Consider the following 18,466-nt stretch of genomic DNA (forward strand, 5'->3'; position numbering starts at 1 on the left):
GTCAAAGTGCAGAAAATTTCAGTTATACAATAAGTTCTGAAGATCTAAGGTACAATACTGTGGCTATAGTTACTTGTAGTGTATACTTGAAGTTTGCTGAGAGTAGATATTAAGTGTCCTCAATGCATGTGTGTGTGCACGCACACACACACACACACAGAGATAATTATGAGATGATGGAAATGTCAATTAGCTTGTGGCAATGATTTCACATTGTATATGTATATATAAACATAATTTTGTGTACCTGAAACACATATGATTTTTTTGTCAATCATATCTCAGTAATCTGGAAAGAAACAAATAAAGGTTGAATTAAAATTGCCAAAATCCTATATTAAAAAAGGAACTTTTCTAAGACTTGTCTAGGTCTTTGTAAGGCTTTCCCAATATCTTCCCATCCTTCTCATGACCCCGGACCCTCAAGGAGGTACCTTCAGAAAGACAACTAGTAGACTGGACAACCGAAAACCACTGAATTGGAAAATTGTTACATTTAATTCTAACTAAAATGTTAAACATCAATGTTGCCATATTTAATGGTGGTCCTGAATCATTGTATTTTGTGCTTTGCAGTCTGATATCTAGGAGCACATCAAGAACGCTGTGGGGGTTGGGGTTGTAGCTCATTGGTAGAACATTTGCCCACCATGTGTGAGGCACTGGGTTTGATTCTCAGAACCACATATAAATAAATAAAATAGAGCTTCATTGACAACAACGATTTTTTAAATTAAGACAGAATATTAAAAATAAAGAAAAAGAAAAGGAAGCTGGGCCAGCAAATATGATTGTCAGATAGCAGAGGTGGAGCCCTATGCTGACTGCAGTGCTCAGAACTGCCCCTCAGTGTGGCTTCATAGCCACAGGCTCATTCTTTGGACTATGGTTTTCAAATGGAATTCAGTACTGCAACAGCAGCAAGAGAACACTAGGATTTCTGAAGGCCTGCCTTGCCCCTCCAACAAAAACAGCTTTGCTTATTGTGCCATATGTGTGAGTTCATCAAAACATGGTGTTTGAACAAAGGATTCTGAGTCCATAAAATTTGAAAGCCCCTGTACGGTGCCATCACTGTTCTCTCTTTGCTCACAGCTCATCCGTGTATGTCCTGCTGCATTTTTATCTGGCAAGGTCAGTGCAGCATCAGTGACAGGAGCAAACAATTTCGACATTTTCGCAAAGATTGTTCTTACCCTTCCTGGAAGCCTGATAGACAGTCTGTATGGTAAGGACATTCTGATGTCTTTGTCCTGATACAATTTACTGTGTTCATATAGCATTTTGAAAGCACAGTCAGTTTTTTTTTTTTTTTCTCATTTGTTCCTTCTTCAGAACCTATGGCAAAAATAAGGAAGTAGTAGTTTTTTTACTTTGAAACCAAGGCTAGGAGAATATATGTACTTTATTAGAAATAAAAAGCTGATAAGCAGAAGAAAAGAGACTAAGTCCTCTAGGCAACATTATTTGGACAGAGAAAAAATATTCTAAGACAAGGAGAATAAAGATGAAGGCTTTTTGTATTATTATTTATATTTTCTTGCAAATGTACTTTACTTCTATATTTCACAGAAAAAGAATATATATATGCATAATTGCATACACATGTATGAAATAATATATACAAGAAAATATTCTCAGAATTAAATGCATTCATGCAGCCAATATTTCACAATGAAAATGTCACTTTACTCTTCAGAAAGCTGGGTGGCATGTTTTTTAACACAAATATTTCAGAACCCTATATTTTATGCTTACCTATAAATTTTTGAATTAAGCTTAAGAACATGTGACCCCCTCAGACAGATATTCAAAATCAGGAATATTACAAGAGGAGGGACACACGATTCACCTACCTAGGTGAAGAGTGTTGAAGGAAGCGGAAGTGACCACAGGACTACTGATGGTGCTGTCTTATGATGAGAGCCCTCTATGGTATTGCTCCATTTCATTTACTGCTTTGGGTATTCTCTCACCTTGGGTATTCTCTCACAGTACCATAGGAATCTATAGTCCATCTACTTTTTGAAGGTGATCTAAAGAAGTCAGAAAATGAATACTGTTTGAGTCCACACAATCTCACACACTTTGAAATAGGATGTGTCTTTCGAAGTCAAGAATCTAATTAGCAGATTTTCGGACCCTGCCATGTTAGGTGAAGAACTTTCCCCTGGAGTGACTACTGTCTTGGGTCTCTGTAAATTTAAAATGGCAAACCAACTCAATTTGAAAAATGAGATATTTTTACTTGTACATTTTACAACTCCCCTCCCCCAGTTGATGTTCTAAAAGCAGATGCTGTGCATCTTCATTTTTATCTAAGCCAGGGGTTAGAATTACCAATAATTTTTAAATTAAAGATGAAATAAAATATACAAGTTCTAAGTCTCCTAAACTTTTCTTTGTGATTGTTACAATGTGTGCGTAACAAAATATATAAATAACTACTATGTTATCTCATAGTTAATATTTTCCCTGTCTGTACCTTTCTGTCTTAAAACAGAACCCACAGTGAACATAGCCCAAACACTCAGGTAAAGAAAGGTATTGCTCCATTTCATTAACTTTTTGCGGTATTCTCTTACTCATTGAAAAGAATTGTTGTGCACTATTGTAGATAAGGCTCTGCTAAGCATTGAGCATAAAATAAAATGAGTAGCAAAATTTACTATATTCTCATTAATTATACAATCAGATTTTTAGGTATTCCCACAGCCTAATTATTTTTATTTTACAGAAAATTCTAACAAATATATATATATATATATATATATATATATATATATATATATATATCACATTCATTCCTGAACAGAAATATCAAATCATAAGGAAAAAGGACTACCAGAAATTATAGTAAGAGCAGAGGAAAAAGAAGAACTAGCAAGGAAGAAGAGAGAAGCCTTAAGATTCATTTGTTCATCAAGAAAGATCTATCTTAATAAATCTTTGGTATAAAAAATTATAACCAGAATTTTTTAATAACAGTAAAAAAATGCCATGAGGCTTTAGAACACAAGATTTGTAATGTTAAGCATCAAATGAAAGTTTTAAAAAAAGTGAGTCAAGCATTCCATCTCAAAAAGCTATCAAAAAAAAAATAAGAAAAACAGAAGACAGGGATTGAAATAAAGGTTAAAATTTATGAATCATAAATGAGAAAAGGAGTATAACCAATAAATAAAACCAATAGTTGGGCTCCTAAAATAAAATAATAAAACAATAATTAAAAATGAAATAATAAAATTATTATTGATGTGATTAGCTAAAACAACAGAGAAATCACAACTACATAAACAAAATATAATGGAAGAAAAGCATAAACAAAAGAAATTAAATATTTTTTTTTAAAAACATACCCAACATAATACACTGTTCTAACTTAACACTCATTAATAAAATATAAACATGTACTATTCATTCAAATATATAATTAAAAGTGCAATTTAAAAATTCATTCTTTTTGTATGCAATTTCTAATGAATCTAATAATTGAACTTAGGAGAAAACAAATATATATCTTCTTATGAATAATACACATTTCAGAAGGAATAAACAAACTCTCATAATCTGTCCCTGAGAAAAAAGTCAGTACTTCATACAATTTTCATAAAGAATCTTATGTACTGCATTTAGCTCAAAATAGATAATGGAAAGAACTGTGAAGGAGCTGGGTATGGTGGTGCATGCCTATAATCCCAGTGGCTCCAGAGGCTAAGTCAGGAGGATAGTGAGTTCAAAGCTAGCCTCAAGAAAAGTGAGGTGCTAAGCAACTCAGTGAGACCCTGTCTCTAAATAAAATACAAATACTGAGTTCAATCCTCAGTACCTAAAACAAAACAAAACAAAAAGAACTTGTTATCTGTTGTGTTTTGGCAGTGTCTAGGAAATGGAGACAATATTTGAAAAATGGAAGTAAATACCTCAGTTTTCCTAAGGCTTACCTTATGTAGCAGGCAAATAAATAAACACATACATCTGAGAAGATTTAATATAAGGTAAAGATGTATAAATAATAATTATTATTACAGCTAACACTTTTCTAACACCACATTCTAAGCATTATTTCAAGTATTTTAATTATAATAATTCAGTTAATTACACATCCCTCTAGGATAAAAACTTTGTTTTTCCTCATTTTATAAAACATGAAATTGAGCACCTCCACAACAGCAATTTTTTGCACAAGCAAACATACAATGTACAAACAAATAGTTATTCTTGTCGAAACCTCAGTGAGTATCCTGCTACCATCTAGCACTCTAACCTCATACTTCTGGTCACCCTTGGGGATTCTTCAAGAAAAGGGACCTCGTAGGCTTTGCACAAGATAACTTGAAAAGCTCTGATTAAGGAAAACTCATTTCCTGTGATTTTGAATAGGTATTATGGCACCTACTCATTCTACTCTAAAGAACTAATGCATTTTTACACATTTTTTCCTTTCATCTTTTCTTGTTATCTTTCTCTGAAGTGAGTGGGGAATAAGCTATCCCTATTTTATAAGTAAGTTTAAAGAGGCATAAAAATGAAACAATGTGACTAGAACTGTTTTTACCAGGTAATGAGACTCATTGAACCATAAAACTAGAAATGTTCTCCTATTCTTCCTTCTGAATACCAACTAGAATAAGTCATTCATTTAACTAAAAACAGATACTCTAGAGAAGGTCATTTCATACTTGTGCAGAAATGTTTTCAACTTGGGATTTTCATCCTCTGCTGATATTTATTGTACATTTATTATGCAATTCATCACCAAATTAGAAGCCAACATCACAGAGAAACATCAAGCTAGGAATACAAGGATTAAAATCTAATTAACATTTTTTGATGTATTTTACATTCCAACTAGTGTATCGCTGCTTTTATTGGAAATAAATGAATGAATGAATGAATAGATGAGTGAAAAAAGGATGGAAGGATGGAAGGATGATCTGCAGATGAATGGAAAAGGAATGTGTGCAGATAAACTACCATGGAAAGTAAAGATAGGAAGGTCACTAGTGTATAAATTATGCCACATCATTACAGTTGATTAAACAGTTTACTGTTAAGTGTTTAGGAAGACAAGAAAACAAATTCTGGACATTTTTAAAAGGTTTTTAATGTAAATAATAATTTGAAAGGAATAAATTATTAAATGTCTCTAGAATAACCATCAAAATAAATCCACATGTTTTGATAAGCATATTGGGATCAGGTGAGAGACAAAGTTTGTGAGAGAAGCAAGGAAAAAAATAAAGAGTGCCTTCACTACTAGGTTGAAGTTTTAGAATTTCTCTTCTACATACCGCACACCATTGCAGATTTGGGCCTTTATTTGATCTTTTTGGGGGGTTCTTGTGGAATTTATATTTGATTTTTTTCTTCATGCTATCATTTAAATTTTTTTAAATTTGTTCTAATTAGTTATACATAGCAAGACAATGAATTTTGACACATTGTATACAAATGGAGCACAACTTCTCCTTCCTCTGGCTAGACATGGTGCACTGTCACACCAGTAGTGTAAATCATACATATTCATAATGGTCTATCTCATTCTGTCATCCTTCCCATCCCTATACCCCCTTCCCTCCTCTCACCCCCCTCTGCACAATCCAAAGTCTCTTCATTCTCCCCACCCCAATTATAGATTAGCATTCACTTATCAGAGAAAACAATCAGCCTTGGCTTGTTGGGTTTGGCTTATTTTACTTAGAATGATATTCTCCATTTCCATGTATTTAACCTAAAAATGCTATAATTTCATTTTTCTTTAAGGCTGAGTAATATTCCATTGTGCATATGTACCACATTTTCTTTATGCATTCATCTGTTGAGGGATTTCTAGGTTGGTTCTGTAGTATAGTTATTGTGAATTGAGCTGCTATAAACATTGATGTGGCTGTGTCACTGTGGTATGCTAATTTTAAGTCCTTTCGATGTAAACCAAGGAGTGGGATAACTGGGTCAAATGGTGGTTCCATTCCAAGTTTTCTGAGGAGTCTCCATACTGCTTTCCATATTGCACCAAATTGCAGTCCCACCAACAATGTTTGAGTGTAACTTTTCCCCACATCCTCACCAACACTTACTGTGGTTTGTATTCTTGAAAATTGCCATTTCCACTGCAATTAAAGAAATGAAATTCAAAAGTACTCTAAGATTTCATCTCACTCAAGTCAGAATGGCAACTATCAAGAATACAAATAACAATATCTAATTTATTTTTAAGAATAATATATGCCAGCTGCTATCTTGGGAAGAGTCCATACATAAATGGTGAAAGATAAAGAGAGAAAAAATATACTATATTTCATTCCAAAGATCACCAGTTTTCCTACTCTTTTCTCTACTTCATAGAAAGGTGGCCAAGCAACCTAAAATAGACCCACCTTATTATGCATACTCCAAACACTCATTTTTTTCACTCTGTTTTATCTGATGTCTACCTGATATAAATGTATATACTTATTTTTTACTTCTTTATTTTATGTTTCCTATTAGAACATTGCTCCAATAAGGCAGAAAATATAACTTGTTTACTGTTTTATTTCTAGTCCTTAAAATGTTCTTAGCACAAGGTAAGTACTTGGAAAGCATTTGTTTTTGAAAGAATGAATTTTATTAATAATGAACTATTTTACTGAAAAATACACAAATCTATAAATTCAGTTATAGATCACATTTTAGTTTATAAATCATTAAATCAATAGTCTCTTAGAAATTACAAACCTTAGTTAATTATTTAGAATATATTTGACATTTTAATATTATGAATTATTTCACAAAGCACCTGAAAAGAATCCAACTAGCCAACGACTGTCTTGGCAACAAATTGTTGAACTGGTAGAAAACTTACTGTGGCTCTGATACTTGACTCAATGCTATCACAAATTCTAAGAAAAGATACAAATAAAATATAAATTAAAACTTATATGCAGTAATTAAAATTAAAATGGCCACTCTAGAAACTGTAGATCAAGTGATAGGTTATCAAAAGGAGCAATGTAATTATGTTATGCCCATAATCTCATTAAGATGCACTAAACTTTCATAGTGTACTTCATCAAAACCTCTTCTGGAAGATTATTTGTTTCAAATGACAGACATAACACATAAATAAGCACTTTTATTTGGGGTGGTTCTGGGGATTGAACCCAGGGCCTTATGCACTCTATCAACTGAGCTATATCCCCAGCCCCAATAAGCACTTTTTCTTAAGATGAAAAGATATGTCCTTTAGCTGGCAGGGAGCAGGCCTCCTTGGCTGTGTGAAGTTGGCAGATGTGAGAAGACACACTTCTTGTTTAATGGATGATGGGCAGTTACCAAAAAAGGATTGGTACAGCATTCTGGGGGCAGACCGATCTACACATGTCAGACCTAAAACAAAAGTATCAAAAGCTCATACTGATGTATCATCCAGATAAACAAAGTACAGATGTGCCAGCAGGAAAAGTAGAGGAATGTATACAGAAGTTCATCAAAGTCGATTAGGCATGGAAAATTCTAGGGTATAAAGAGACAAAAAAAAAGTATGACCTGCAGTGGCATGAAGATGAGTTAAGAAATTTGGGCCCAGTAGATGCTCAAGTATATCTTGAAGAAATGTCTTGGAACAAAGATGATCATTCTTTTTTTCTGAGTTGACAATGTAGTGGAAAATACAGTGTTTCCAAGGATGAAGCAGAAGACGTTAACCTGATTTCTTATGATACATGTTCACTAATTATAGAACTACTTCATTATAGCTTAAATTGTTGACTACTATCTGCCGAAGTCTGGCTGGGCACAATTCAGGAGCCACTTGTCAAAAGAAACAAACTTTATTTTTAGAACCACACAGGCCAAACAAAACAGCTCCTCAGGAAAAACCCTCAGAGCCCAACTGCTACCACTGGCTTCCCACAAACCTCTCTCCCAACCACCAGCCTCCACCTCCCACAATCCTCCTGCTCTTGAGGCCAATTGGCTGGGTCTCGTGGGCGAGCCAAAAAGTCCCCCAATTAGCAGCTCCGTGGTCTGAAAGGGCAGGGAAACAGCCCAGTGAGCATCACCACAGAGAAGCCAATCAGCTAGATGTTGCTGTGGCCGCTGTGAGCCAATCATCAGCTGGCAGTCTGAAAGGGCGGGGAAACAGCTCAATGAGCATCTCCAATGAGCATCACCACAGAGGAGCCAATCAGCTAGATGTTGCTGGGGCCACTGTGAGCCAATCCTCAGCCGGCAGCTGGAAGTTTACTGGGGCCCCTTCGGCTGTGGCTCTCAACAACTATCGGAATATTTCAACTGTATATTCAGACATGATGAAGAGAGGCCATTTGAGCATTAAGGAAATGGATTTTTTCCTTCCCTATTATTTGCAAAGAAACAATAAGATTATCAAGCAGAGACCATCTTTAAAAAGATTATTATTATTATTATTATTTATATGTACTTATAAACTATATTCACAAGTTGCCATAAAAAGGACTTGAGTTATATTTTATGGATCCCATCTTAAAACTTTTGTTTTCTCCTTGATAAAACATAAGAATTCTTTTTCTTAACATAAATATGTCTCTTATTGGGAAGTATTGTCATCATATTTCTTTATATTCACAAAGTGTCTAACTGATAATGTTCCTAATAGGTTACAGTTATGAGCCTGTTTTATACCTATCTCAAATTCTAGTGTCATTATACTTAAATTAGAATCTCTGTGAACAATATGTGATCCCAGTTCTCCCATAATGAAGGCTGAATATGAACAATAAAAAATATGAAGTGACAACTAGAAAAATAGATTTGGAATAAGACTTGGCTCCAGTCCTGGCTTTCTAGTTCTAAAATTTATAAACCTCACCGTCTTCAACTTTAAGTATAATTTAGGATATGGAAGCTTTAAAAAATAGTACAAAATTGGTACATCCCTTTCCTTTTTGTTTCACAGTGTTAAGGTTTGGTGTTAATTGCCATATTTGTGAATAAGGAACCATTTTATTGCTGGTATTATGGACTTTATGAAGTATTATTGCCTAGAATAGCCTGTAAATGTCATATTCTTAAAGATGTATTTTTCTATACATTTAATATTCTTGTACAGTCTAAATCAGAACTCATTTAAAGGACTTGATAGAATCTCTTATGGGATCACTGAAACTTTTTTAGTTAACTTCAAATGAGTGAGTCAAGCATATAATTAACTTAGCAGCTTTTTACTTAGATGAACTCCTGATGTTGCAGATTGAACTTATAAATAAGAATATTTACTATTCTGACTCACTATAGCTAAAGTGTAAGGCACTTTCAAGAAGAGTAGATTATTTTCACTTTACTTACATAAAACAAAAAATTTGCAAGTGAGGTATAGTTATTCAGGTCCCCCTGCAAATATTTTATATATAACATAAAATTTAGATGGAACATTGATCTTGGGTTATACTTATTTTTACACAAATATTTTTGAACAAGAGTTTGCAGAATGGATTGCTTTTCTTTACATTTAACAAATAACTAAAACTAAACAGCAAATAGTTTATTGGTTAAGTACATGGTTTCAACTGCAGTAATAAATTCCCTTGAACAGGAAACAATAATCAAGTCAAAAGAATAAATGCTTGCTAATCATCAGAAAATCTGTGGCCATTTGGGATGTCTCATAGAAATCCAAAATCACTAAGAGGCAAGATCTGTAAAACCATGCAATTGAAAAAAATTAATGAAAGTAATGTTATATCATAAAAAAAGATATGTCCTTTAAGAGGATTGTGAAGTCAATTTTATAACTAATCAAAGTTTGTGAATGATCCATCTGTATTTACAATTTCTACCTCCAGGAACCTCTTAACCCAGCTTCTTTCAATATTGTGGCAAGGATGACCTGCTAATTCATGATCAGTTCTGATGTCCTAAGCAGAAAGGAAACTTCTAGCCACACAGAACAATCAATTTAGAACTTAATATTGATATGGCTATGATTCCATCTTTGACCCTGAAAAGTAGCCTCAGATGTAAATAAATCAAGAATATAAATAGTCTGGTGGCCTAGACACACATTTGGCTTTTGTAATAGAGCAGATGAGTTTAAATTTTAGCTAAATATTCAGAAAGAATCAACCCTCTACCTGAAGGAACAGTTTAGTTATCAGTTTTAATCATTGAATTACATTTTTATGACATGTTTTTCCAGGGTTCCATTCCATTGATCAGGATTAACAAACATCAAAAACTCAGTCATCTAACTCACACTGAGAGTCTCTCTCTCCACCCCCATTGCGGCCCTTGCAAAAGATTATTTGTTTTAACAGAAAATGTCATGTAATATATGGATAATGGGTTGCTAACCCAGGGTTACGTTATCCAAAACTTTGTTTCAATAATTTAAATAAATTTTTGTATTTTGATATTCTCTTCTCTCTTCTCAATTTTTATTAACACAAGTAGCATGTCTTGGCTTCATTACCCTTTGAAATGTCCTGAATTTCCTCTCCTCTGTAGTGTAAACATGCATGGCTTTTCAAGGTCAAGAGGCTGACAGATATCAGGAGAACATATTCCATTAAAAAAAAAAAAAACAGGAAAAAAAATCCATCACAGTCCTTCAAAAATTTGAAGAGCAGTTTGTCTTAGTAAGGTCCTGTTTCTGGTTTCCAAGAACAAATCCAATTTAGCTCAGTCTCTAGTGGCAAATAGTCATGTAATTGAACATAATTTGTCACAATTGGTCATTCTACCTCAAAAGCAATTTAGGATTGAGCTAGTGTAAACATGTAAAAAGCTCTTGCCACATAGTTTAGCTAACAATAGAAAAGATGTACCATGACAACCTGCATAATAATATTTGTCTCTATATCTTTATTTATGTTGAATATCCCCATTGCCAAATCATCACCATTTGCATAAAGTTTTGATTACTGACTCTAAGAAGTAATATTCACATTTAACTCTGCATGGGACACATTTTTGAAACTCAGCACTTACATAGCATCTTTCACCTGAAGATTTTTTCCAAAGTGTTTGAAACTTTCTGATGATGGAGAAAACAAAGCAAAGAGAAACATATTCATCTTATTTTTGACAAGTTAATTCCCTTAGCATTGTGTCATTTGACTACATAAATCTCTTGACTCTGGCATTCCTAAACATAATAAACATAGCACATAGAAATGAAAGGTAGACACACTAAAGTATTTCTTGATAAGAGAAAAAAGTAGACCATGACATTTAATATATAGTTGTTATCTTTCACTAATGTAAAAATCCCCTGAACAAGGATAGTAGACTCAACAATATGAGTGCATTATCAGAAATCATTAAATGTTAAGAAAAAACAGCAATAAGACTGCAGACAGTTTTTCCTAATTATCAGGTCCTAGGTCATCTTCACAACATGACTTTCTGCAATAGCAATAACTTCTTGAAATTCATGACTTAATGATATACCTACAATAACATGGTATAAATAATGGTAAAAATAGTAACAATGCATCCCTGTTCCTTGAGTTATGCCAATGTACCAGACTGAAGGTGGCACACCTTGCAAATATTCGCTTTACAAACACAACCCTAAACACAATCCAATCAGACCGGTGCTATTATTTGTTGGGATTGATTGATGAGACTGTGGGATATAGAGAGAAATTAGAAAGATTCAAACTCATCTGAGTTTGCCTCTGATTCAAACATTTAGCTCTTAAACTTTATTCTGTCTAAAAGTATTAAGCAATAATCATTCAGGAAATCTGTATTAATATTAAAAGAATTTTAAATGAATTAAGTTCTAAAATATTTTAAATAGTTAAAGCTTCTAAAAGTTTTTGCATATACTCTTAACTAAAAAGTTAATATTATTTTCTCAAAATGCATATATAATTCATTTTGTATTTCCCTTCTGCCTTAATAATCTATAGATCATGTTTATTTAACCAGGCAATATTACTCTTTTTCAGCCAGCAAAAACTTAGCTTTGCTAATTTAGTAGAAAGTTTTCATAAAGGTGGATAAGGTCTGAGGTTTTGTATGACATTAATATAATACTTAAGGATGTCTTCTGTAGCACAATATGCAAAAAAGCATATAACGTATATTACTCTGAATAACCCGATATTCTGAGGATACATCTTCATGCCATTACAGACAAATAAAAGCAGGCGATATGTAAAATAAAATGAACAAGGGGGCTATCTTACAGAACCATTTATAACCTTTTCCTTATATTTCCTAGCTTGGAAATCCTCTATCTTTACATATTTTATCTGGTCAATAGGTGAGACATCAAGTGCAGAGCAGGAACATATTGGATAAATTTGATAATCATTGTATTTTATGAGGTACCAATTCTCTTCTCTATTGGAATATCCACTATTTTGCCTCAATGTAACAAAATGATAATATTTGACTATAGCTCTAAATGCATCTCAGAAAAAGTTAATTCCATACCTTTCATAAGCACCAGGAAAATTAAAATCGTAAACTCCATTAAGCTAGAATTGGTCGATTGTTTTATCCATAGAGCTATTAATAACATATGGGAAGTACTACAGAATTCTACACTGCTGCACATTTAACACTAAGAAATTAATGTAGTTCTTTAAAACCATCATGAAACTGTAAATTACAAAACATTACATACACAAGGCAGAATTTTTATGTTGGGCTATTTAAAATAAAGCATTATTTTTTTAAAAGAGAGAGAGAGAATTTTTTAATATTTATTTTTTAGTTTTCGGTGGACACAACATCTTTATTTTATTTTTATGTGGTGCTGAATATAGAACCCAGTGCCCCATGCATACCAGGTGAGTGCGCTACTGCTTGAGCCACATCCCCATCAATTTTAAAATGTAAGAATATAGTTCCCATAGATGATATCAAGTTAAAGGCACTAGAATTACAAGACAATAGAATGGGCAAGGGGAAAAAAAAGAAGTTGCTTTAGGCCTCTCTATAAATTTGTTCCTTCCCACCTTCCTTCTGTATTAAGATTGTTAGGTTTACAATAGAGCATCAGGAAAGTGACCATACGCACTGGTGTCCTTGGAACAATCCTGATTTATATTAATTATGTGTAAAAAGCTAGAAATACTTTCCTTCATATGACTTGGAAGATAAATTATACAGGTACTCTGGGTAACACCAGTTCAAAGTCTGATGAATTATAGATTCCTTATACCCTAAATTCCTGATACTCATAAATTTCTCTTTTATAGCCTCTAACCCTTTATCTCTGTCTGATATGGCTAATTGAGTTCTTCTTAAAGTACCTGAAGTAAAGGACCAGAACTCTTTTTCCAATTCATTGTTTATAATATTTTATAATATAATGAGATAGATCATTAGAAAAAAAGTAGAATAAAAAAGAGAAAAGACAAGCTTCAGTTTTTTCATCTTAGGTTCAACAATCTGAAATGATTCTGTCTCCCAGCAACTTGGGAGACTAAGACAGGAGGATCATGAATTCAAGGCCTGCCTCAGCAACTTAGTGAGGCCCTGTCTCAAAATAAAAAGGGCTGGGGAGGTAGCTTAGTGGTTAAATACCCCTGAGTTAAATCCTTGATACTAAAATAAAACAAAACTATTCTGTCAACTTCTTATAAAATAGTCTAAATGCTGGCTATTAGGGTCTACTTATCTCTTCTCAGTGGTAACAGTTCATAGAATTACACTGGCTCACAGACTACATCTAAATAAGTACTAGTATAGTCTATTTCCTCAAACTTATCTTCCGATTAGCTAACTCCATCCAGATATGTATCAAATATACTTCAAATATAATCATGTAGTTTCATTAATTACATTATTTTTAGAATTTCCATATTGCTTTTTAAAAATTCCCCTGTTCTTGATTTATGATTTAATTCCTTCCTTCATTTCTCTGAACACTCTCAATTAACTTAAATTCTTTAATATTTTCTACTATGCTGACTGGTCTTCATTTGATTCATACTTCAGACCCTGAGCTCTTCTTCATCCAAAATTGATTTCCCTCAAGGTCCCTGTGTGGTTTAGATTATAGAAGCTGTTTACAAAGGATGACTCTGACATTTCTGCAAGCCATTTATCCTTAGGGTCTGTGCACATGTCTAACTGTCCCCTCCTTTATTCTGGTTCCTGAATATTTCCTGATACAATTTTATGTGCTCAACTTTTTCAAAATTTTAATTTGTTTGATGTTTATTCTTACAATATCATTTCATTCTGCTAAATTGCAGAATAGGTTGTAAATATTCTGTTATTGATCATTTAAATGTTTAACTAATAAATATTAATGTACTGAATAAAGACATCTTCAAGAGTAACAAGAATAGCATTATGAAGAAAAGCTAGTGTAAAGGATTGTAGAGAACTTAAATTTATACTGTTAAACAAATGTCTGACAAACAGTGACTTGAAGTGTGTAATCAGTACCTATGATTGATTTTTACTATGAAGACCATATCCCCAAATAGTAAATTTTTGACAGTTCCAAAATAAGAAATAAGTACCACATTTGGGGTACAAAATAAGTACAAAAACATGAAGTTGGATTGGGGTAAAAAAAATAAAGAATAATATTAGAGGTATTCAAGTACCTATTTGTAAGGTATGATAAAAAGAAATTTTCTCCCAGATAGGGTGATCTTTGGATAGAAAATGTTTCATCCATATCTAATTGTTCTGAATGGGATTACATCATACTAAAAAGCTTTTGCAAAGAAAACAAAAACAGATTGAAGTGAAAATCTTCAATGGGAGAACATATTTGCTAACTATATATCTGATGAAGGATAAATATCCAAAATATATAAGGAACTCAATAGCACAAAATAAAAAATTGGGGGCCTGAGAAAATAGCTCAGTGGTAAAATGATTATCTAACATGTGCCATGCCCAGAGATTAATTCCCAGTCCTGCAAAAAGCAAAACATTCAAAAAGCTTGATTAGACAATAGGAAAAATACCTGAATATATATTTCTCAAAAGAATGCCTGCAAATGGCCAACAAGCATATAATAAAGAAGTGCTCAATATCACTAATCCTTAGGAAAATGCAAAATTAAAACCATTTAAGTTATCATATAATAGCAATTAGTATGGAGAGATAACAAATGTTAGTGAGGGTGTGGAGAAGTGGGTCCCTGCACACGGTTGATGGAAATGTAATAAGTAGAACCATTGTGGAAAATAGTATGGCAGTTCCTCAAAATAAAAATATAAATGGAAGTAGCAAATGATCCAGCAATTTCACTACAGTGTATATATCAAAGGAAATGAAACCAGTATGTCAAAAGACATTTGTACACCCATACTAATTATAATATTATTCACAATAGTCAAGATAGTCAATGGATGGCATTAGAGCAGATTATGCTAAGTGAAGCTAGTCAATCTTTAAAAAACAAATACCAAATGACTCCTTTGATATAAGGGGTGTAAACAAGGACAGGGTAGGGACGAAGAGCTTGAGAAGAATATTTACAGTAAACAGGGATGAGAGGTGGGAGGGAAAGGGAGTGAGAAGGGAAATTGCATGGAAATGGAAGGCGATCCTCAGGGTTATACAAAATGTCATATAAGAGGTAAGGAGGGGTAAGTCAAGAGAATACAAATGGAAGACATGATTTACAGTAGAAGGGGTAGAGAGAGAAAAGGGGAGGGGAGGGGAGGGGAGGGGAGGGGAGGGGGGATAGTAGAGAATAATACAGACAGCAGAATACATCAGACACTAGAAAGGCAATATGTCAATCAATGGAAGGGTAACTGATGTGATACAGCAATTTGTATACGGGGTAAAAGCGGGAGTTCATAATCCACTTGAATCAAACCGTGTAATATGATGTATTAAGAACTATGTAATGTTATGAACGACCAATAAAAAAAAAAAAAAAGATGCTAACAAGGTTTTTTGTTACATGGTTAACATATAAACCTGTGCTATTTTTGCAACATTCTCTCTTAAATATGTAATTAGATTTTATTCACTCACTCTATCTTTCTCATTGATGCAGCAAGCAGGATTTGTTTATTGTGGAACAATATTACTCTAATTTTGGTGATTTAGATGATTTAGATATTCCCAAGTTTTCTGTTTACATATGATAAAAACTCAAAGATATAATTCCTTATACAAAATAGAGGTTCACTTCTATACTGCATGTTTTAAAATCTACGTATAGCAGTTTTATGCATCACAAATAATCCAAATTCCCTTATCTGTAGATTCTACTATCCCTTTAATTGTAAAGACCAAAGGAAAATATTCACTCCTTTAATTTTGTCTTTCAGCCCTCAGAAAGAAATGTATTTTCATTTAAAAAAAATGGTTTCATGTAAACTTTTACTTAGATATGGAGATTTGATTGGACTCAGGAAAACATTTTTAGCAGGGAAATTTCATAGGTGAGGTTGCATGTTCACATTATATCACATCAGGAGGCACATAATATCAGGTTGTTCCTTATTAGTCACACAGGAGAGACCATTTAGTTAAATTAATGGCAGCTCTATATTATATGGTACAGTGCTCTCTTGCAGTTAATAGTGGATCTGAATACTTGTGCTTTGACACCATGCTGATGTGCCCCTGTCCCCTACAACTTTTTGCCTCATGATGATGGTCTCCTTTGATGATTCTTGCCTAATAGTTATTATATGAGGTTCACAATATGTTATTTGCCTGATTCTCTTATCTCTCTCTCATTTATTAACCAGCATTCTCCTATAAAAACAAGATCCTCTTTCACAATCAGATGTTCCATGGTGTGGATAGTACATTCAAAGTACCATATATTTTATGTACATTTTGAAATCTACCTTTTCCAAAGTATAAAATACCTATTCAATAAGAAAATGTAGAAACTATTTTAGATGTTGTTGTTTTTAGGATATAATTCAGCCCACCATCATAATTTAGTTTAATAAATTTGTGCTTTACTGAATAAACTTTATAAATCTATAAGAAAGAACTTTCAGTGGATGAACCTCATATTTTATCTGTCTTGTCCTAGAGAAAACCAGGACTGGAAGTTCCAGCTTGTCCTTTTGCTTAATGCTTCACCTGTGTGATGTTGCTCCAACATACCCGTAAGCTGCAGTAGAACTGCTTCTCTTTTTACTTATCACAGAATAAATTGGAAGAAAATCTTCAAAACTCAAAAATGTTGCTGAGTGGGCAGGGCCAGCCTCCAGCTGAAATAAGAATTTTAGGCTTTTCACCTGATACAATTATTTATGGTCTAAAAATAGATCACAGATAACTTTTTTGCATTTTATATAAAATCTAAACATTCAAATGAAAAAAAAAATCATGCCCTCACCTGGATTCTTAATCACATTCTCATGATGTTATTTCTCTAAATATGTTCATTGTTCTTATCAGATACTATTATCAGCATACTATAGACAATATTCATACTCATTGTACTTTAAATTATTCCTAAAACACTGAGCCTAGGGTCTATAAATAAATATATTTATAAACTTATTAAATGTATTCCATATATTTATTATTTAATTTTCAACTAATTTTTTTCAGCTTAATTCTTTAAATGCATATATCAAAGAAAATTCTGGTCATGCCTAAATATCAAAGGATATTTTTTTGTTAACACACATGATGCCTTTACCAAAATTTACAGCATATCACAGTTAATTAAATAAAACTCTCATTAAATTTCTATTAAGCCAAGGAACTGAACAGACACTTCTCAGAAGATAATATACAATCAATCAACAAATATATAAAATAATGTTCAACATCTCTAGCTATTAGAGAAATGCAGATCAAAACTACTCTAAGATTTCATCTCAATCCAGTCAGAATGGCAGCTATTAAGAATACAAACAACAATAAATGTTGGCAAGGATGTGGGAGGGAAAGGCACACTCATACATTGCTGGTGGGACTGCAAATTGGTGCAGCCAATCTGGAAAGCAGTAGGAGATTCCTTAGAAAACTTGGAATGGAACCACCATTTGACTCAGCTATCCCACTCCTCAGTTTATACCCGAAGGACTTCAAAACAGCATACTACAGGAACACAGCTACATCAATGTTTATAGCAGCACAATTCACAATAGCTAAATTGTGGAACCAACCCAAATACCCTTAAGTAGATAAATGGATAGAGAAACCTTGGTATATATAGACAATAGAATATTACTCAGCATTAAAAGAGAATAAAATCATGGCATTTACAGGTAAATGGATGGAGTTGGGGAATATAAAGCTAAGTGAAGTAAGCCAATTCCAAAAAACCAAAGGCCAAATGTTTTTTTTGGTTTTTTTTTTAATATGAGGATGCTGACTCATAATGACAATGTGGGGGAAGCATGGAAGAAATGGAAGGAACTTTAAATAGGGCAAAATGGGAGGAGGGAAGGGAGGGAACATGGGGATAGGAAAGATGGTTGAATGAGTTAGACATTATTACCCTAAGTAGATATATGAAGACATGAATGGTGTGAAAATATTTAGTGTACAACCAGTGACTCGAAGAATTGTGCTCTATATGTGTAA

The 18,466-nt window shown here is 33.2% G+C and overlaps 1 pseudogene; it reads left to right on the forward strand.

The window, feature by feature from the left end:
• Positions 1-7,298: 7,298 nt before the first annotated feature.
• Positions 7,299-7,752, forward strand: LOC113177998 (dnaJ homolog subfamily C member 24 pseudogene; annotated as a pseudogene).
• Positions 7,753-18,466: the final 10,714 nt, after the last annotated feature.

This window comes from Urocitellus parryii, chromosome 8, assembly GCF_045843805.1.
Source record: "Urocitellus parryii isolate mUroPar1 chromosome 8, mUroPar1.hap1, whole genome shotgun sequence".
NCBI lineage: Eukaryota > Metazoa > Chordata > Mammalia > Rodentia > Sciuridae > Urocitellus > Urocitellus parryii.